Raw genomic sequence first — 22662 nt, forward strand, 5'->3', positions numbered from 1 at the left:
AGTTTATCTCTTCACCAGGCTTAATACATCTGCCCCAGTGGCCCTTATTCTGGTCGGTGCGTATATATCCACGTGCGTTCGGGCCGCCGATGTTTTGTGTCTGTGCATGTGCAGAGGCGTCTCTGCGAATGTGCGAGCGGGGCGTACGGCCAAATCCCGCATGATATGTGAACACTCCGAACAGGGGGTGGAGAGGGGCGTGAAGGGCTATTTGTGCTCATTACCATATGCATACGCCCCGCGTTTCATGGGCGTTCCCATGCAAACGCTAGGCGTACGTATGGTAATGCTGCCGTGACGCGCGTGTAGGGGGAGGACATATGACATCGCCGGATGTCAGCTGCCCGCCCAGATCCCTGCTTTTGCACGGAAAAATGTCCGTGTGGTCTGAGGTTGCGGGAGCTGGTGGAGCACTCGGTCCTGCATTCGATGGTCTGCGACCATCGAATGATGGGGGAGGTTCCTTTAGATGGAGGAGGCGTATTTCGTGTAAAATACACGTGCGGTCCATTCGGCCAGCTTCTTACCGCGTACGGACGGAGTTGGCGATCCATATGGAAGGCGGGGTTTCGCACGCACGGTCCTGGCCGCATAATCTGATCCGCCGCACCGACCAGAATAAGGCCCAATGTATGCTTGTTTGTTACATCACATGTTCTTAATCTCTCTTCTGATTTGTTGCTAAGGGTATTAAACACTTTTATTATGCTTATATTTTTTGTCTTGTTTGATAATTTTGGCAAATGCTATGTAAGCCTGACTTTTAACCACCTTAATCTATGAATAGTTAGTCCAATTGCAGGTATTGTTGAAACAAAGTTTTCATTTTAGATCATTGTAAACCTATATTGCTAGCAATTTCTAAAGATGCATACACACAGGGGAGATAGATTGCCCAGCAATATATTGCTGAGCAATATATTGCTCAGTGTCTCCTTTTCATCAGCGACCAGAGATGAAGCTCCTGCGACCTGCGATTATAACGGGGCTGAAAACGGGAGTACGCACCCTGCGATTTATCGCCGGGACACACTCCCATCACTGGCAATATGGTCGCCAGCGACCATATTCCCAGCGATTTCAGCAAACATCGCTGCCATGTGTGCATGGCTTAACACACATTGGGGCAGATGTATTAAGCCTGGTGAAGAGATAAACTGGAGATAAAGTGGAAGGAGATAACGCACCAGCCAATCAGATCTCAACTGTCATATTTCAAACACAGCTGATTGGCTGGTGCGTTAACTCTTCCAAGTTATCTCCACTTTATCTCCAGTTTATCTCTTCTCCAGGCTTAATACATCTGCCCCATTATTACAAGGTACATTTACATTTTTCACCATAGTATAACTGCAGGACCATATTTACTGGGGTTGGGATCATTTGGTCTACAGCATGATTGTCGACAGTCATTAGGTCGACACCATTAGGTTGACATGGGAAAATGTCGACATGAGTCTAGGATGACATGGGAACAGGTCGACATGGTTCTAGGTCGAAAGGTCATTTGTTTGAAAGGTCATTAGTTAGACAATGTCTATGTCGACAGTCCAAAGGTCGACATGGGGTTTTTCACTGTTCTTTTACCTGAATGTCAACACAGTCAACATGGACACAGTTTCAAGTGAACTGCAACCCCTCACATCGCTCACTGTGCTCACTATGCATCGCGCATGGTGCCTCACTGCGCTCGGCACACTATTTTATTCTCCCACCACGCCCTAGTCACGTGTATGGTAGGGCATGAAATACCACTTGTCGGCACAAAAAACAGTGAAAAACCCCATATCGACCTTTTGACTGTCAACCTAGACATTGTCGAACTAATGACCCGTCGAACTAATGACCTTTCAAACTAATGACCTTTCGACCTAGAATGATGTCGACCTTTTCCTACGTCGACCTAGACCCATATGGACCTTTTCCCATGTCGACCTAATGACTGTCGACCATTATGCTGTAGACCAAATGATCGCATTCCATTTACTGTTAAGCTTTGGGAAGCTTAGGTCAGTGGATAAAGCAGTGGTATTACTCTTAGAGGCAATGGAAGAATTTGACTTCAGCCACCAGTTGTCAGGAGGCACAAATAAATACTATTACAGCTGAATGAACGTTAAGTGGGGATAAATCATATATTCATAAGATCTATATTTACTAGTCTTGTGAGATTGATTCCCCCCCCCCCCCCCCCCCACACACACACACACACACACACACACACACACACACACACACACACACACAAACAGTTTATCTCTATTTTGGTGAACTCTTTTCACATTCTTTATCAATCAGCACAATGTAATAATTCACTATTATAAAACAAACGCTAGTACCGATCTGGGAATCCAGACTAGTCAATTTAGTGTCCAATTTAAAAAAACTTTGACAGCAATACCATCTGGTTTTAGTCTCAGTCAAGATTTAAATGACAGAGGGCGGGATGTACTATTCCTTACCGATGCAGTAAAAAATGTATGAAGAGTCCGCTTGATAGGGGAAAACTACAGATGACTGGATTTACCATTTAAACCAAATTTTGTTTTTACTGACCAAACAAATAAAAGCCTTTTGGAATAAAGCTACAGAGGATTACCCCGAGAGGTCTTCTACCAAGGGTATTCCCTTCATTTGAGATGGAATCTGAGAATCTTAAAGTGGAATGGGAACAAACACTTTCCAACTGTTCAATTAAATTGATCAACATCTTAACTAAACATGAAGAAGTAATGTTAGAACAATATGGGGTAGAGATCTCAAACCTTAGTGCTAAACTTACAAATGGTTCTTGACGAGTTTCAGAAAACCTACCAGAGTTCAAATCTGAGACAGGTGGCATTGAAAAAGAGATGATATGCAGAAATAAAAGCCAAACTTCAGAGTGATCTAAATAACTTCACAGAAAAAAAATGTATATTGAGATCCCATAATACCCATGGAATCCTGAGGAAGAGAGAGATACCCAGCAGAGAGAGATACCCAGCCGGCAGCCGGGATGCTGCTGCAGTCTCTGTTAGTATATATATATATATGCAAGCGTGCTGACGTCAGAACCCAGAAGTCGAATGCTGGAGCCTCTGCGGCGTATGTGGTGCTGGTGATATGCCTTGTTGGTCACTGCTTAAGCGCTGTTTGTGTTAATTTTTAACACACAAATTTTTTGTGAGTGTTTTTGATCTATTTAAAGTAAAGTTTACAAAGTATCTAAATACGTATTACACTATTGTGCCCTTTCTGTCTTTTTCCTTATTGCTTTCAGAACTGGGCAGGTGGACGAGCCCACAAAAAAAGAGTGCTGCACAAAACAATATATTGTATCTCCGGATTGATTGTTTTTATCAACCACTGTGTGTGTTTATAGGAACCTAAAATTCTTATATATATGATGTTGGTAAGATATATAGGTGTATACCTTAGAGTGATTTTAATAGAAACAATAATTGCATTAACCCCTTCCCGACATATGACGTACATTTACGTCATATGTCGGTTGCGGGGGAATCAAGCCAGCTCACGGAGTGAGCTGGCTTGAAAGAGAGCAGGTAATGGCTGTATATTACAGCCAGGCACCTGCTCTCACGGCCACGAGCGGCGAGTTCGCCGATCGTGGCCGTTTAACCCTTTAAGCACCGCGGGCAAAGCGCCCGCAGTGCTTAAATAGCTGATCGGAGGGGGGCGCCCCCCTCCGGCGCCGATCGGGGCCCCCGCGGCGAGATCGGAGGGTGCCGATCGGTTGCCATGGTAGCCAGGGGTCTAATGTAGACCCCTGTGCTGGCCGTGTCAGTATTCCTATTACATCCTGCCTGAGGCAGGATGTAATAGAAAGTGCTGAAAATCACTATGTTCAGCCATAGAGCTCTATGGCTGAACCTAGTACAGGCGATCGCGCCCCCTAGTGGTCAAGTACACTAGGGGGCCTTGTAGTAAAAGTAAAAAAAAAAAAAAATAAGTTTAAAAATAAAAAAAAAATAAAAAAATATTAAAAGTTCAAATCACCCCCCTTTCCCCATTTCACAAATAAAAATAAATAAAAAATAAAAAAAATAAACATATTTGGTATCGCCGCGTTCCTAAAAGTCCGATCTATTAAAATATAACATTAGTTATCCCGCACGGTTAAAGGCGTAAACGGAAAATAATTCCAAACACCAAAACTACGTTTTTTGGTCGCATCGCGTACCCAAAAAAAAATAACTAAAAGAGATCAGAAAGTCGCCCATATCCCATAATGGTATTAATTAAAAAGTACACTTCAGCCCGCAAAAAATGAGCCCTCACCCAGGTCCGTAGGTGGAAAAATAAAAAAGTTATAAGCCGCAGAACATGGCGACGCGATGCAAATTAGAAAAACCGTAAAAGTTGCTATTTTTTTTTTTAGTGGTAAAACATAACGAAAACTATATAAGTTTGGTATCAACAGAATCATAACGACCCATAGAATAAAGATAACCCATCATTTTAAACGAACTATGAACTCCAAAAAAACTGTAACCAGCGCAAAATTGTGGAATGGCGTTTTTTTTTTTTTTACCCCACATTGAATTATTTCCTGATTCCCCAGAATATTATACGGTATAGTAAATGGTACCATTACAAAGTACAACTTGTCCCGCAAAAAAAAAGCCCTCATGTGTCTATATAGCCGGAAAATTAAAAAAGTTACGCTTATTTGAACGCAAGGAGGAAAAAAAAAAAAAATTAACAAAAAAGGCAATGTCGGGAAGGGGTTAAAAAAAAACACATTTTAAAGACAATTTTAGCACAAACAATTTGAGGTGGATGTTGATTGTTAACACATTCTCATGAATTCAAAATAAAAATCAGGTTTCATATAGAAAAGTAGCTGGTTTAGCAAAATATATATTTTAGAGATGAGCGGATCCAGAACGAGGCCGGACGTCATCATCCCGCTGTTGGATTCTACCCAGACCAGATAAATCTAACACTCCACTTACTCTGCCCGTCCACATTTACAGATTTTGTCACAAAAAATTACAGTAGCATAAAGTCACAGATGAAACATTGGGATACTTGACCATAACATACTGTAGGTCCTAATTCATACCCAATCTCAGGACTGTGAATTTGCAGCCCTTGCGATTATCGATCCACTGTGCATGTTCACAGACCATAGTGCGCATCATACCCAAATGACGGAAAGGTCCTAATAGCTAACAGCTACCAGTCAATTGCACCATAAAGGTGTACTAAGAAGACCACTGACAGTCCTTACGCATTTGACGTGTATGTAAATGTACTTAGATTTTGGAATCTTGTGGAACAAATCCTTGTAAAGAACATATACTTTTTTGTGATTGATTTCCTTAACTTTTGTGCAAAACCCCTGATGAAGTCTTTTTAAGACGAAACGCGTCGGGTTACTGATGTCGTATTCTGAAAAGGAAACAATGTCCAGAGTTGGATCTTGAAATACAATAAAGCACTCTGGTTTTAAGATTATACATTGTATTCTGTTATTGTATTCTGCACTGTTGTTATTAGAGGTGAGAATATTGTAGGTGGTGGATTGTACAGCGCTCTCTATACTTCCTGTTTCTATTCCCTCTTTGCCTCCCACTAACAGGGGGGTCTATAGAGTAGCTGCTTACCAAACAGGGCACACGTGGGGTCATTTTCTGTTTATATATATATATATATATATATATATATATATATATGTCTAGAATCTGTGAGTCTCTGAAACACTGCCATCTGCTGGCAGAGAGTGAAACTACATCTCTTTCTCACACATGCACAAACACAGAAGGGAGCAGATTAGCTTTTAAACCTTTTGCTTTGCGCGGGCTTACTAGTTCACAATAAATATGGTATATGTTCGGTAAGAGTCAATAGGTTACTATCCATTATAAATCCATTATGTAAATCTGAAAGTGTTTCCAAATACATGACTCATTTAATTCACTGCAGTCACCCAAGAATATAGAACTATCTTGGCAAGGAAATATCTGTCATTTCAATTGTTTAGTTCTAAATGCAAAGAACCTCCTTCACATATGGGAATATATACTGTAGCACAAAAACAGTTGACATATTTCTTATAATTCACAAACATTTATCAGCATAATGAAATGCAACACTATATTTAGGTAGAATTTTACTAAAATGTGTATTCTACTATACAACATGTGATGTTGCTATGGGCAACCAATCAGATCCTGTCTACTATCTTCTAGAGGGTGTTAGTAACTTTTCCCTATACTGTACTAAAGTGCTAAAAAAAATACTGTGCTGAAATATGTTTGAAATATATATTTGCCAAGACTTTACTAAATCCTTATAAGCACTTGCATATTCCATGGTTTCCTACAAATAATGCATCAATATAAATCTATTTTTAAACAGTAGAATTAGGCTATGTAATAGTATTGTCAGTGTTTAGTGAGCATTGTATAGTAGTGTAGTTTATCATTATACATGTGTGAGGCTAGTGGAACTACAGAAGGTCCTAGGAGTACGTTCACTAAGGGATCCAAATGAGTGGTGGACTATTTAACTCTGAGACTCTGTACCACCTTCTAATAGAATCCCACAATTTCATCCCCTTCCCGGAGACTCACTTAATTCTTGAAAGAGCATGTAGAGGCCAGCTGTGGGTGCCCATAGAAGTAATGTTTGAACTATTGGATAAACCACATGATACTGAAAATCCCAAAAAGTGGCATAAGGTGGTGAAGGCTTAGGGAAGACAAAGCAAATAAATTCTCTTATTTTTTCAGGAGATATTCAGCTGACTAAGTATATACTGTAGGCTAAAAATATATTACCATATAAGATACAGTATAAAAGAAAACTTAAAAGCTGTAAATGGGATAATGTATCCATATGCATCAGATACAAGACATGTTTTTCATCTTTACTATCACACATTCAGGTTTATAATGAAACTTGCTAAAAACTGTCACTAAAGAACTTCATTTTTGCTGGAAGCATATGACTCAATTTACAAGTCATCCTTAAGATGACTAAATTGTTGTCCCAAATGGTCTTGTGGCTTTCTTTTAGAAAAAATGTCATATAAATGGAATTTTAATTAATGTGATTTATGGCCGAACACGTGGCCAGCTGTTGCCTGTCTGGTGATCATCGTGATCTCATGACAATGGACCTATATTGTACGTGGTGGCCTGGAGCTGCAGCTTCATCCAACCCTTTGTTAATTTGGCCTTGGCAATGATGTAAAAATCAGCAATAAACTCACTGGATTGAGCACACCACAGATAGCTTTGTCCCTCCAAACTAAAAATAATAATAATAATAATAATAATAATAATAATTTTCTACACATTGGGTAAATGGTGTATGTGTCAGGCAACAGGAAAAGCCAGTCCTCCCCTCCCATCACAGCCTTACCCCCCAATGGCTGTGGTCACTGTGACACTGCAACAGGCTTCCTGACAATGGACCTCATTCTAGTTGACTCACACAGCTGCAAATTTTGCAGCTTTGTAAGTCCACCAAACGCCGCCTGTCACCGGCATGGTCGCCAACCATCTGATGATTTTGCAAGCGCTCGCAGATCTGATACACCTCTGTGGAATTGGGCAGGCAGCTGATATCAGCTGACAACAGCTGCCCAACCCCCGTATGTGTGTCTTGGAGGCATTAACATGGGAACACCCTATGAAACACTGGGCGTTCCCATGGGCGCAGCCTATCACTGCTTTCACCACGCCCACCATGGGAGGGTCACAATTCATGCTCAGCTTGCATTGGGAACACATCTCCAGATTAAGAGGTACCCCTGGGCTCACATAGAGATTATTCTCTTGTGAGAACACCTCAATACTGTAGGTTGGACTCCTATGTTTTCTTACAGTGAATGATCCAATGTTTGTATACAGTATATTTAAAGAGGAGAATTAGTTTCCAGGTTGAACAATCTTTTATGAATTCCATCTATATTGAATATGGAGTTATTGTATTAAAAGGATCACATTACTGATTGTAAGATTTGGATGGGACCCCGATTTGCTGGATCCTAATCTCTTTTTTGATCATACTGTATATGGGGCCTTATTTTGGTTCACTCTTTCTGACAAAATACTTCTTAGATGGACAAAACCATGTGCACTGCAGGGGGGCAGATGTAACATGTGCAGAGAGAATTAGATTTGGGTGAGTAATTTTGTTTCTGTGCAGGGAAAATACTGGCTGCTTTATTTTTACACTTCAATATAGATCTCACTTTGAAGTAAAACCCCACCCAAATCTAACTCTCTCTGCACATTTGGCATATGCTCCCCTGCAGTGCACATGGTTTTGTCCATCTAAGAAGGATTTTGTCAGAAAGAGTAAACCAAAATAAGGCCCAGAGTCTGATTATCTAGACCTTGCTTGTACGATAATGTTTTTTTCCCATATACTTAGCTGAACCTACCAAGAAAACTTAGCAAACCCCTGATGAAGTCTCAGTAGAGATGAAACGCATTGAGTGATGCGATTCATGTACTGTACCTTGAATATCATCATGAATAACTTTTTATCCATTAAAAATATACTTTTAATAAACAATTTATTATAGACTTTTGTGGACTTTATTAAAGACATCCAATAGAGGTGCACAATGGACTAATTGAAAACTGACAATTGTACTTAACGCCATCCCACAATTATTTTTGACATTTTCTGTGCCATTCCCTTGCCAACAGGGACTTTGTGGGTGAGGCAGATATACTGAGAACAACATATGGTACTTGTGTAGTTTCACGGTGGCAGTTACGTTGTCAGCGTAGTGTCCCTGTCAGAATCAGCGTGCTGTTCCCGTGGCCAGCGTAGTCAGTGTAGTCAGCCTGTGCCTGTGACTGTGTGTACGTTCGCGCCTAACCGGAGCTTACGCAGTTAGCGTAGTCAGTCAGTGTTATGCAGTTAGCATAGTCAGTGAGCGTTGTGTCGGCGCTTATTTTATTGTGTGGGAACCATTGACAATTTTTCACCTGCCTGACATGACAGGTGTGAATGTGTTCCTGAAACACCACCATTATTCACGTCAACCTGAAGCGTCCTCCCGATCTGTTCATACTCCCACTAACCATGTCGGCGTGGAGTTGATTTTCCAAAGTTTGGCAAGCGCAGCGAGCCACCGAGCCTGGAGCATGGAGAGCACAGCGAGCCCCGCTCGACACACTTTATAAAATCGACTCCACACCGATGTGCATAGTGAGGGTATGCACAGGTCGGGAGGACGCGTACCGCGTGGGCTCGCCACGCTTCGGGCTGACGTGGATAGTGAGAGTTTGAAATGCAGGCATTTGCCAGTATGTAATAGGGAGCACTGGCAAATGCGTCCTTTATTGTGCATGAGACGCTCTTGCGCACCGCACCCCCCTTTGTGCAGGAGACGCACACGCTACCGAACCCCTAACCCTGATCGTCTCCGTGAAGTGGACACAGACAGGATTGCCATACCGTGCAACAAATTAATGAGAAGCACAAGCAGGCAGATGGAGTGCCTCTCTGCCAGCACCCGCATGATCGCCTCTTCACATGCGTCCACCAGTGCAGGGGATCTGGCAGTTACCGGCGCTGTGTGAGAGGTGCTCACTATGCTTGCCAGGGATGCCGGGGACAGAGCTGCAGCTCGCGGGAACAGTCAGGGAACTACGCTGCCTGACGGGGACACTACACTGACTACGCAGGGCTGCCACTGGGACACTACGCTAACTATGCTAGGCTGTCATTGGGCTATGCTGACAGCGTAGCATAGCCTGCTGCCGTGAAACTACACAAGTACCCAATACAGTATATTATCTATTTGTGCAATAAAAAAGTGTGAGTTAAAGGTCTGTCTTCTATAAATATATATATAACTGAAAAAATGTGTGTACTGAAATTGAATCTAACTCAGTGGTTCCCAAACTGTGTGCCGCGGCACCCTGGGGTGCCTCAGAGCACATGCAGGGGTGCCCTGGGATGGTGGTCCAGGAACAATTAATTTTATTTATGGTCAATGTAATAGGGAAAATCAGTGCTTATGGCTTCCAATCATACAATATGAGAACAAACTGAAGTGAATACTGTCCCTCACAACATAAATGGACCTAAGGATCACATATAAACACAATTTATTTAATTTAATTTAATATATATATATTTTTTAAATTACTCAATAAGAAAATTTTGGCCTAGGGGTGCCACGAAAAAAATTCTGATACTCCAGGGTGCCGTGATTCCAAAAAGTTTGGGAACCCCTGATCTAACTGATACATTTGAATCTAACTGATACATTTGTATCAATAATGTTAGACTTTTCTCATTATTATTGCATCAGACAAAACTGAGATGACCCATTTATTTTATCCAAATCCTGAATCAAATGCTGAACACATTAAATTGTGGGGTGATGCTTGAGTGCAGTTACTAAAGTTAAATAAATTATTTTTTTTAAATTGAAGAAAACAAGAATCAATAAACAAAAAAGATTATTCAGAACATCTGTTTTATACCGAAAATAATCATAGGTGAGTAGCTTCCTTTGTGAAGTCATTTAGTTGCATCAAATGACTTCTTTGCAATGTATTTAATGTAGTAAAGCATATATAACATTTAAAGCAATACACACTACAATGTAGTTTATTACCATATAATTGAACTCTAAACTCTATACAGTAGTTTGTGTTACAAGCCACTTATATATAAGTTAATTTCACCATTATTGCAGATATTAGAAATATTAGATTGTAACTCTTAGTCTCTGACCTTGCAACAAAAAATGGACATTTTAAATGTGATTTTAACCTTAAAGCTGAAATCTTTTTAACGGTGTGGTTTTTTTTGTAAAACACAACAGTTCTATGCTTAGTCATTTTAACACACAGACATGATAGTCTTTTTACACATTTCTCTTCACCTTTTACATTATAACAAGTCACGAAGGAAACTAGCAAAGCATTAATCATCACAGTTCTACAGCTGATAGTGCTTATCATTTTAATATTTTAATAATCTTTAAATTAAAAACTATTTCAATACACACTGTATTATGCTCTGAAATACCAAATTTAGAAACACCTGCTAAGCAATTAATATGTCAAGTAACATAGGGGGTAATTTTGGTTCACTCTTTCTGACAAATTTCTTCTTAGATGGACAAAACCATGTGCACTGCAGGTGGGGCAGATGTAACATGTGCAGAGAGAATTAGATTTGGGTGGGGTTTTACTTCAAAGTGAGATCTACATTGCAGTGTAAAAATAAAGCAGTCTGTATTTTCCCTGCACAGAAACAAAATAACTCACCCAAATCTAATTCTCTCTGCACATTTTACATCTGCCCCCCCCCCTGCAGTGCACATGGTTTTGTCCATCTAAGAAGGAATTTGTCAGAACGAATGAACCAAAATAACCCCCTTAGTGCCCAGTTCTTGCACATGGGACTGCCATTTAGGAGATGTTTAACAGCACGTTCTATTAAGATGTCAAGAGACAAACAATGTTTTTTCCAATTGTTTTTGACGTATGGAGGAAGATAAAATTTCAGCCACATCAATTTAAGCTTGTAAGTGAACTCTGGACACACCTCAAAAGGTTTGTGTTTCAATTTCTTAAGGAAGAAACAGAGTTGAAGGAAGAACAGTAAACTTAACTCAACATTTTTCTTAGGGACCAAAATCTTTTCAGTTGATAAAATATTGAACATATTCCCTAGATACTCTAGACTGCGTCTAGGATTTGCTTCCCCTCATATTCCCCTTAGTGATCAAATAAGACAGCAGAAGGAACAGCTTTAAAATGAGAACTGCCTCTATAAGAAGTGGTAGCCAAACTTATTTCCTTGATAAAGTAGCTGATTCTGTGACTGGAGGTGGGGAAATGCCTTGGAACCCTACAAACACTGCACCATACAGAACTCAATCAGACCATCCATCCTAAGTTGACTCCGGATATAGTTGTCTACAAAGGTGATTCAGCACCATCAACTGGGAGACCCGAGGAACTACAGGTGGCAGCTGTAAGGTACCCTCACTATAAAGTGTCTGGCCAGACATAAAACCTGGACAGTATAAATTAATTTCATATCAAAACCTAACCACTAATCCATAACAAACTGTTTACTAACCAGCCATTTCAACTGAGCCTAATAACATACTAACGTGACTGTGAATATCTTCAAGGGAAGTGCATTTCTAACCAATATGATCAGTTTTTAACAAAACCTTTGCATGCTATACAGAGTCACAACCGGTTGTGCATAATTCCTTTATTTTCTTTCAATACCTATTTTTACATGTATGTTTGATGTGATGTATGTCTTGTCAACTATAGAGAGCAAATAAATTGCAAATTCTGTTTATCCCCTATATTGCGCAGTTCTATTTTTTTCCTTTATTATTGATGTCCACCTTATGGTTTACACCCAACTTCATAAAACACTAAAATTCAGAAATCTTTATTTTAATACTTTTTGGGCGGATTTCTTATTAAAAGTATATCCCAATATAAAACCCCTGCATCATGATCAAATAACTGATCAAATAACATTTTTGGGGAAATCTATGTTTCAGATTTTTATTATAGCTGTTTACAAACTAGCTTACAGTATACAGTAACAGTGACATTTTTGCAAATGTATGTATTAACTCTGAACCTACTGTATTACAGTATATTAATACTTATAATGCCAACGTTGCTGTGCACAATCCCCAAAATATCCATTAAAAATTCCAGCATTGCTCACAGTGAATGTTTTTTTTAATGTAAATTAATACAAATACAGCTAAGTCTTTGAGTGTCAACATCTGTGTGAGAGATGTGCAAAATATCCACTAAAAAATGTCAACATCCATGTGCAAAATATTTGCCAAAAATGCAAGCATCACTCACATTTGTTATATGAATTTAAATATAAATGTTGTGTAAAAAAAAATTGTATTTCCTATATAAGTTAAACATTAGAGGTCATCTGATGAACAAAAATGTTTGCTTGCCAATTTTTACACCAATATTCAAAATATTCAAATATATTCAAATATTCAAAAGTCACACAAAAAACAGTCGCTGTGGGCGATGCTGGCATTTTTAATGGATATTTTGAGGACTAATAGGTAGTGGAAACTGGACACAAAGATCCCGACATTAAAAATCCCACTACAATAATGTCAAAGATGAGAGTGCCAACAAGTACCAGAAATGAGTATGAAGGTTTGGGTTGAGGTTAGGCAACAGGTCGGAAGTATAGGGTCAAAGACAAAGTACAGGTAGGTGACAAAGTTGGTTTAGGCGGCAGGGATGGAACGGTTAAATGTAGGCTATTTGAGGAGGATAGCTAGCTAGGCTGTAGAATGGTGGGTTAAGGTTAGAGATGAGTTAAAATACTTACCCAGAAGCTGTCAGCCTTCTCAGCATCTGGATTATGCTGTAGGGTTTTCAATCCCAACATATTAATATAAATGTAGCACTAATATACTGCTCTTAACTACAGTATAATAGGCAATATGGATCCTGTTATGAAAGGATATATCATACTACGCAATTAGCACAGTAACTGCCATAAAGTTTAGTTTTCAGTATGTAGAAAATATATTGCTGACTTTAACAAATGAATAATATATTGTCTGTAAGTAACTGCGGCTTATCAAAGGTGTTCAGTTCTAATGCTGTAAATGCATCTTGGTCTCCAATTATGGTCCATTACATATTTTGTCAGATGATCTATATGCTGAAAGAAAATGTAACTTTCATAATGTGTAAGAATAAATGTAAATTAAAGCCAATAGCTGATCATACATCATTTTCTCTAGTCTTTTTTTCATCTTCAGTTCGCAGGCAGAAAAGTGAGCTTTGCAGTCAATTACTTTAAATTAATTGTAATCTCTAAACCTCCCCAAGTAATGTACCTAGCACCTATTCACTCCCAGATGTACAGAAATGGAAAATAATTTACCTTAAGATGGATTTATATTGATAGTTCAATGATAATCTTCTCCAATCCATTTCCTAATATTAAAAAATATATGTCAAACATATTGTGCTAGAATATTTTAGGTTGTTTAAGTAGATGGTACTTGTGTAGTTTCACGGCGCCAGCATGGTGCTGTGCATCTGAGTCCCCTTGCGGGGCTCGCTTCGCTCGCCCACACTGCGCTCGCCACGCTATCTAAAATCAACTCCATGCCAACATGGATAGTGGGGGTATGTACTATCCACGTTGGCATGGAGTTAAGTTACTTTATTTTAGATAGTATGCCGAGCATAAAACCCGGAAGTAGCACAGCGCCATGCTGGCGCCGTGAAACTACACAAGTACCAAGTAGATCATAACTATATGGAAGCAGTAGTTACCAGCCAGCATACAGAGATCATCTTTTAGGCTTAGCAATTAACAAATCAACATAAACAAAAGTATTAATGCAAAGCCAACCCACTTTTTCAAGCTTCCTCTGTGAGATCCCAAAGTATGTACTGTGCAGTTTGTCCCGGTAGGAATTTTATCAGCATTTGGGAGAATTCACCAAGACTTGGAAAGGTCTCAACACAGTTCATACCCAAGTCTTTACCTGCTGTTGTTCAGCTATGTCAATATAGGTGTATATGTAGTGTATTGTGTATTGATTTGATTGTGTTCCACATCAGAGGAAACTACTTATTGACCGGTTTTCTATTGTTACATATTAGCTTAGATCAGGGGTGGGGAAGCTCAGGCTCGGGGGCCATATGTGGCACCCATAGCCTGTCTGAGTGGCCCTCATACCCGCCTGGTGGCTTTGCCAGGAGTCAAGTACAAGGGAATTCACACGAGAGGACGGTAGTTCTCGAAGGTTCCTTTTAACCAACAGCAGCAGGAGACTGTAAGTCCTATTCAGCGGCAGCCGATGGAGCAGCCGATGGAGCATAGGACGGATGCAGCAGGACAATTTGTAAGATCAATTTTTACATATAGCCCTCAAAGGATTTTTCCCCCCATACAAATGGCCCTTGACATAAAAGGTTCCCCACCCCTGGCTTAGATGAAGGTTTCACGTGTTCTCATTATATATTTTTTTCAAATGTCTGTATATATGGATGAGAGCATTAAATGTATGTTTTCAGAGTAATTTTTTTTTAATGAAATAATGGTATATTTTACTGATATACAGTACAAAGGGATGCATAGGTATTTATTTTAACCAAAACAAAATGACATTCATTTTTATTTCACATATTTCACTATATATGTAAGTAGGATACATTTAAACATCATTCTCAGTACAATCTTGATGTCCACCCATGATTAACCCCTTCCTGACAGAGCTAGTTTTTGCGTTCCTGACAGAGCCATTTTTTTCAAATCTGACATGTCTCACTTAAGTGGGGATAACTTTTTTTTGCTTTTACTTATCCCAGTGATTTTGAGATTGTTTTTTCGTGACACATTGTACTTCAAATTAGTGGTAAATTTGGGTCGATACAGTCTGTGTTTTTTTGTGAAAAATACCAAAATGTCGTGAAAAAATGGAAAATTTAGCGATTTGCAAAATGTTAAATTTTCTGCTTGTGAGACAAATAATCATACCACTCAAAATAGTTAATAACTAACATAGACCATATGTCTACTTTATGTTTCCATCATTATTTCAACTTCCTTTTAATTTTTTTGGACACTAGGAGGCTTACAATATGAATAGCAAATTCTCAAATTTTCAAGAAAATTTCAAACACTGATTTTTTTAGGGACCAGTTCAGTTCTGATATGACTTTGAGGGACTTGTATGTGAGACACCCCCATAAATGATGCCATTTCAAAAACTGCACCCCTCACAGTATTCAAAACAGCATTTTGGAAGTTTGTTAACCCTTTAGGTGTTTCACAGGAATTAAAACAAAGTGTAGGTGAAATTTCAAAATTTCATTTTTTTTGCAGATTTGCAATTTTAATACATTTTTCTAAGGAACACAGTACATTTTACTAGAGAAATGTGACTAAAAATTGATTCCCCCAATTCTTTTGTTTTCAAAAATATCCTATATGTGGCCCTAGTGTGCACGTTGACCAAACCACAGGCTTCATAATAGAAGGAGCACCTACTTGATTTTGGAGCCTCCTTTTTATGAGATTATTTTTTAGGCACCATGTAGGTTTCTAGGCACCATAAGATGCTAAAATTTAGGAACCCCCCCACAAGTTACCCCATTTTGCAAACTACACCCCTCAGGGAATTCATCTAGGGGTATAGTGTACATTTCAAACCCCCAGGGGTTTCACCAATTGTGGTACAACTGGGCAGTGAAAATGAAAAATTACATTTTTTACACAAAAATGCAGTTCTGGCTCAAAATTTTTCATTTTCACAAGGAATGAAGGAGACAAAGCACCCCAAAATCTGTGCCCCAATTTCTCCCGAGTACCGCAATGCCTCACATGTGACCAAAAAATACCAGTTGGGTGCATGGCAGGACTCAGAAGGGAAGGAGTGATTTTTGGATTTTGCAGCAAAGATTCTGGTGGAATTTTGGTGGGTGCTATGTCGCATTAGCAAGACCCCCCAAGCACCAATACAGTGGAACCCCCCCCACAAGTGACCCCATTTTGCAAACTACACCCCTCAGGGAATTCATCTAGGGGTATAGTGTACATTTCAAACCCCCAGGGGTTTCACCAATTTTGATACAAGTGGGCAGTGAAAATGAAAAATTACATTTTTTTACACAAAAATGCAGTTCTGGCTCAAAATCTTTCATTTTCAGAAGGTATGAAGGAGAAAAAGCACCCCAAAATCTGTGCCCCAATTTCTCCCGAGTACGGCAATGCCTCACATGTGAACAAAAAATACCAGTTGGGTGCATGGCAGGACTCAGAAGGGAAGGAGTGATTTTTGGATTTTGCAGCACAGATTTTGGTGGAATGAATGGTGGGTGCTATGTTGCACCAATACAGTGGAACCCCCCCACAAGTCACCCCATTTTGCAAAGTACACCCCTCAGGGAATTCATCTAGGGGTATAGTGTACATTTCAAACCCCCAGGGGTTTCACCAATTTTGATACAAGTGGGCAGTGAACATGAAAAATTACATTTTTTTACACAAAAATGCAGTTCTGGCTCAAAATTTTTCATTTTCAGAAGGTATGAAGGAGAAAAAGCACCCCAAAATCTGTGCCCCAATTTCTCCCGAGTACGGCAATGCCTCACATGTGACCAAAAAATACCAGTTGGGTGCATGGCAGGACTCAGAAGGGAAGGAGTGATTTTTGGATTTTGCAGCTCAGATTCTGGTGGAATTTTGGTGGGTGCTATGTCGCATTAGCAAGACCCCCAAAGCACCAATACAGTGGAACCCCCCCACAAGTGACCCCATTTTGCAAATTACACCCCTCAGGGAATTCATCTAGGGGTATAGTGTACATTTCAAACCCCCAGGGGTTTCACCAATTTTGATACAAGTGGGCAGTGAACATGAAAAATTACATTTTTTTACACAAAAATGCAGTTCTGGCTCAAAATTTTTCATTTTCAGAAGGTATGAAGGAGAAAAAGCACCCAAAATCTGTGCCCCAATTTCTCCCGAGTACAGCAATGCCTCACATGTGACCAAAAAATACCAGTTGGGTGCATGGCAGGACTCAGAAGGGAAGGAGTGATTTTTGGATTTTGCAGCTCAGATTCTGGTGGAATTTTGGTGGGTGCTATGTCGCATTAGCAAGACCCCCAAAGCACCAATACAGTGGAACCCCCCCACAAGTGACCCCATTTTGCAAACTACACCCCTCAGGGAATTCATCTAGGGGTATAGTGTACATTTCAAACCCCCAGGGGTTTCACCAATTTTGATACAAGTGGGCAGTGAACATGAAAAATTACATTTTTTTACACAAAAATGCAGTTCTGGCTCAAAATTTTTCATTTTCAGAAGGTATGAAGGAGAAAAAGCACCCCAAAATCTGTGCCCCAATTTCTCCCGAGTACGGCAATGCCTCACATGTGAACAAAAAATACCAGTTGGGTGCATGGCAGGACTCAGAAGGGAAGGAGTGATTTTTGGATTTTGCAGCACAGATTTTGGTGGAATGAATGGTGGGTGCTATGTTGCACCAATACAGTGGAACCCCCCCACAAGTCACCCCATTTTGCGAAGTACACCCCTCAGGGAATTCATCTAGGGGTATAGTGTACATTTCAAACCCCCAGGGGTTTCACCAATTTTGATACAAGTGGGCAGTGAAAATGAAAAATTAAATTTTTTTACACAAAAATGCAGTTCTGGCTCAAAATTTTTCATTTTCAGAAGGAATGAAGGAGACAAAGCACCCCAAAATCTGTGCCCCAATTTCTCCCGAGTACGGCAATGCCTCACATGTGACCAAAAAATACCAGTTGGGTGCATGGCAGGACTCAGAAGGGAAGGAGTGATTTTTGGATTTTGCAGCTCAGATTCTGGTGGAATTTTGGTGGGTGCTATGTCGCATTAGCAAGACCCCCAAAGCACCAATACAGTGGAACCCCCCCACAAGTGACCCCATTTTGCAAACTACACCCCTCAGGGAATTCATCTAGGGGTATAGTGTACATTTCAAACCCCCAGGGGTTTCACCAATTTTGATACAAGTGGGCAGTGAACATGAAAAATTACATTTTTTTACACAAAAATGCAGTTCTGGCTCAAAATTTTTCATTTTCAGAAGGTATAAAGGAGAAAAAGCACCCCAAAATCTGTGCCCCAATTTCTCCCGAGTACGGCAATGCCTCACATGTGAACAAAAAATACCAGTTGGGTGCATGGCAGGACTCAGAAGGGAAGGAGTGATTTTTGGATTTTGCAGCACAGATTTTGGTGGAATGAATGGTGGGTGCTATGTTGCACCAATACAGTGGAACCCCCCCACAAGTCACCCCATTTTGCGAAGTACACCCCTCAGGGAATTCATCTAGGGGTATAGTGTACATTTCAAACCCCCAGGGGTTTCACCAATTTTGATACAAGTGAGCAGTGAAAATGAAAAATTACATTTTTTTACACAAAAATGCAGTTCTGGCTCAAAATTTTTCATTTTCAGAAGGAATGAAGGAGACAAAGCACCCCAAAATCTGTGCCCCAATTTCTCCCGAGTACGGCAATGCCTCATGTGTGACCAAAAAGTGGCAGGACTCAGAAGGGAAGGAGTGATATTTGGAGTTTGCAGCACAAATTCTGGTGGAATGATGGTGGGTGCTATGTCGCATTAGCAAGACCCCCAAAGCACCAATACAGTGGAACCCCCCCACAAGTGACCCCATTTTGCAAACTACACCCCTCAGGGAATTCATCTAGGGGTATAGTGTACATTTCAAACCCCCAGGGGTTTCACCAATTTTGATAAAACTGGGCAGTGAACATGAAAAATTACATTTTTTTACACAAAAATGCAGTTCTGGCTCAAAATTTTTCATTTTCAGAAGGTATGAAGGAGAAAAAGCACCCCAAAATCTGTGCCCCAATTTCTCCCGAGTACGGCAATGCCTCACTTGTGAACAAAAAATACCAGTTGGGTGCATGGCAGGACTCAGAAGGGAAGGAGTGATTTTTGGATTTTGCAGCACAGATTTTGGTGGAATGAATGGTGGGTGCTATGTTGCACCAATACAGTGGAACCCCCCCACAAGTCACCCCATTTTGCAAAGTACACCCCTCAGGGAATTCATCTAGGGGTATAGTGTACATTTCAAACCCCCAGGGGTTTCACCAATTTTGATACAAGTGGGCAGTGAACATGAAAAATTACATTTTTTTACACAAAAATGCAGTTCTGGCTCAAAATTTTTCATTTTCAGAAGGTATGAAGGAGAAAAAGCACCCCAACATCTGTGCCCCAATTTCTCCTGAGTACGGCAATGCCTCACATGTGACCAAAAAATACCAGTTGGGTGCATGGCAGGACTCAGAAGGGAAGGAGTGATTTTTGGATTTTGCAGCTCAGATTCTGGTGGAATTTTGGTGGGTGCTATGTCGCATTAGCAAGACCCCCAAAGCACCAATACAGTGGAACCCCCCCACAAGTGACCCCATTTTGCAAACTACACCCCTCAGGGAATTCATCTAGGGGTATAGTGTACATTTCAAACCCCCAGGGGTTTCACCAATTTTGATACAAGTGGGCAGTGAACATGAAAAATTACATTTTTTTACACAAAAATGCAGTTCTGGCTCAAAATTTTTCATTTTCAGAAGGTATGAAGGAGAAAAAGCACCCCAAAATCTGTGCCCCAATTTCTCCCGAGTACGGCAATGCCTCACATGTGAACAAAAAATACCAGTTGGGTGCATGGCAGGACTCAGAAGGGAAGGAGTGATTTTTGGATTTTGCAGCACAGATTTTGGTGGAATGAATGGTGGGTGCTATGTTGCACCAATACAGTGGAACCCCCCCACAAGTCACCCCATTTTGCGAAGTACACCCCTCAGGGAATTCATCTAGGGGTATAGTGTACATTTCAAACCCCCAGGGGTTTCACCAATTTTGATACAAGTGGGCAGTGAAAATGAAAAATTACATTTTTTTACACAAAAATGCAGTTCTGGCTCAAAATTTTTCATTTTCAGAAGGAATGAAGGAGACAAAGCACCCCAAAATCTGTGCCCCAATTTCTCCCGAGTACGGCAATGCCTCACATGTGACCAAAAAATACCAGTTGGGTGCATGGCAGGACTCAGAAGGGAAGGAGTGATTTTTGGATTTTGCAGCTCAGATTCTGGTGGAATTTTGGTGGGTGCTATGTCGCATTAGCAAGACCCCCAAAGCACCAATACAGTGGAACCCCCCCACAAGTGACCCCATTTTGCAAACTACACCCCTCAGGGAATTCATCTAGGGGTATAGTGTACATTTCAAACCCCCAGGGGTTTCACCAATTTTGATAAAACTGGGCAGTGAACATGAAAAATTACATTTTTTTACACAAAAATGCAGTTCTGGCTCAAAATTTTTCATTTTCAGAAGGTATGAAGGAGAAAAAGCACCCCAAAATCTGTGCCCCAATTTCTCCTGAGTACGGCAATGCCTCACATGTGACCAAAAAATACCAGTTGGGTGCATGGCAGGACTCAGAAGGGAAGGAGTGATTTTTGGATTTTGCAGCTCAGATTCTGGTGGAATTTTGGTGGGTGCTATGTCGCATTAGCAAGACCCCCAAAGCACCAATACAGTGGAACCCCCCCACAAGTGACCCCATTTTGCAAACTACACCCCTCAGGGAATTCATCTAGGGGTATAGTGTACATTTCAAACCCCCAGGGGTTTCACCAATTTTGATACAAGTGGGCAGTGAACATGAAAAATTACATTTTTTTACACAAAAATGCAGTTCTGGCTCAAAATTTTTCATTTTCAGAAGGTATGAAGGAGAAAAAGCACCCCAAAATCTGTGCCCCAATTTCTCCCGAGTACGGCAATGCCTCACATGTGAACAAAAAATACCAGTTGGGTGCATGGCAGGACTCAGAAGGGAAGGAGTGATTTTTGGATTTTGCAGCACAGATTTTGGTGGAATGAATGGTGGGTGCTATGTTGCACCAATACAGTGGAACCCCCCCACAAGTCACCCCATTTTGCGAAGTACACCCCTCAGGGAATTCATCTAGGGGTATAGTGTACATTTCAAACCCCCAGGGGTTTCACCAATTTTGATACAAGTGGGCAGTGAAAATGAAAAATTACATTTTTTTACACAAAAATGCAGTTCTGGCTCAAAATTTTTCATTTTCAGAAGGAATGAAGGAGACAAAGCACCCCAAAATCTGTGCCCCAATTTCTCCCGAGTACGGCAATGCCTCACATGTGACCAAAAAATACCAGTTGGGTGCATGGCAGGACTCAGAAGGGAAGGAGTGATTTTTGGATTTTGCAGCTCAGATTCTGGTGGAATTTTGGTGGGTGCTATGTCGCATTAGCAAGACCCCCAAAGCACCAATACAGTGGAACCCCCCCACAAGTGACCCCATTTTGCAAACTACACCCCTCAGGGAATTCATCTAGGGGTATAGTGTACATTTCAAACCCCCAGGGGTTTCACCAATTTTGATAAAACTGGGCAGTGAACATGAAAAATTACATTTTTTTACACAAAAATGCAGTTCTGGCTCAAAATTTTTCATTTTCACAAGGAATGAAGGAGAAAAAGCACCCCAAAATCTGTGCCCCAATATCTCCCAAGTACGGCAATGCCTCACATGTGACCAAAAAATACCAGTTGGGTGCATGGCAGGACTCAGAAGGGAAGGAGTGATTTTTGGATTTTGCGGCTCAGATTCTGGTGGAATGAATGGTGGGTGCTATGTGGCATTAGCAAGACCCCCGAAGCACGGTGAAATTATGAACCTAATATTCCATAGATGTGTGGTATATTTTAAAACACTAATTTATACATAGGCCGGGTTTGTCGGGGCAAGTGTCACACTGGAAAATAGTTTGCTTTCTTATTCCCTTTTTATAGCAAACTTTGCACCTTTTTTGTGTCCTGCCCTTTTTTCCAGTGGAGGGGATTTCATCAGGAAAATGCTGCCCTGGTACAATATGGGGGCCAGTACTAGAAGTACTGGGGCCCTCTGCCTGCTGGTTCCCAAATATTAGGCCCTTTATGACTTCCTCTTGAAAGTGCATAAATGTCCCCCTCTGGCCGGTAGAACGGAATAGCACGTAAGCGTTATACAGTGCCATCTGGATGATATACACGGCCACCTTCTTGTACCAGATTT

At 40.6% G+C, this 22662-nt stretch overlaps 1 protein-coding gene across 17 annotated transcripts in view; it reads right to left on the reverse strand.

The window, feature by feature from the left end:
• The window catches only part of LINGO2 (leucine rich repeat and Ig domain containing 2), a 1326410-nt gene that overhangs the window by 1165002 nt on the left and 138746 nt on the right, over window positions 1-22662 (reverse strand). Inside the window, exon 2 of one of the 17 annotated variants that reach the window (XM_083185623.1) lies at window positions 13903-13955. The exons of the other annotated variants lie outside the window; for them this stretch is intronic. The gene's annotated coding sequence lies outside the window, so the exon portion shown is untranslated. The remainder of the gene's footprint in view (window positions 1-13902; window positions 13956-22662) is intronic. 17 annotated transcript variants of the gene reach the window in all.

The sequence above is a fragment of the Crinia signifera genome, chromosome 1 (genome assembly GCF_055691185.1).
Source record: "Crinia signifera chromosome 1, ASM5569118v1, whole genome shotgun sequence".
Taxonomy (NCBI): domain Eukaryota; kingdom Metazoa; phylum Chordata; class Amphibia; order Anura; family Myobatrachidae; genus Crinia; species Crinia signifera.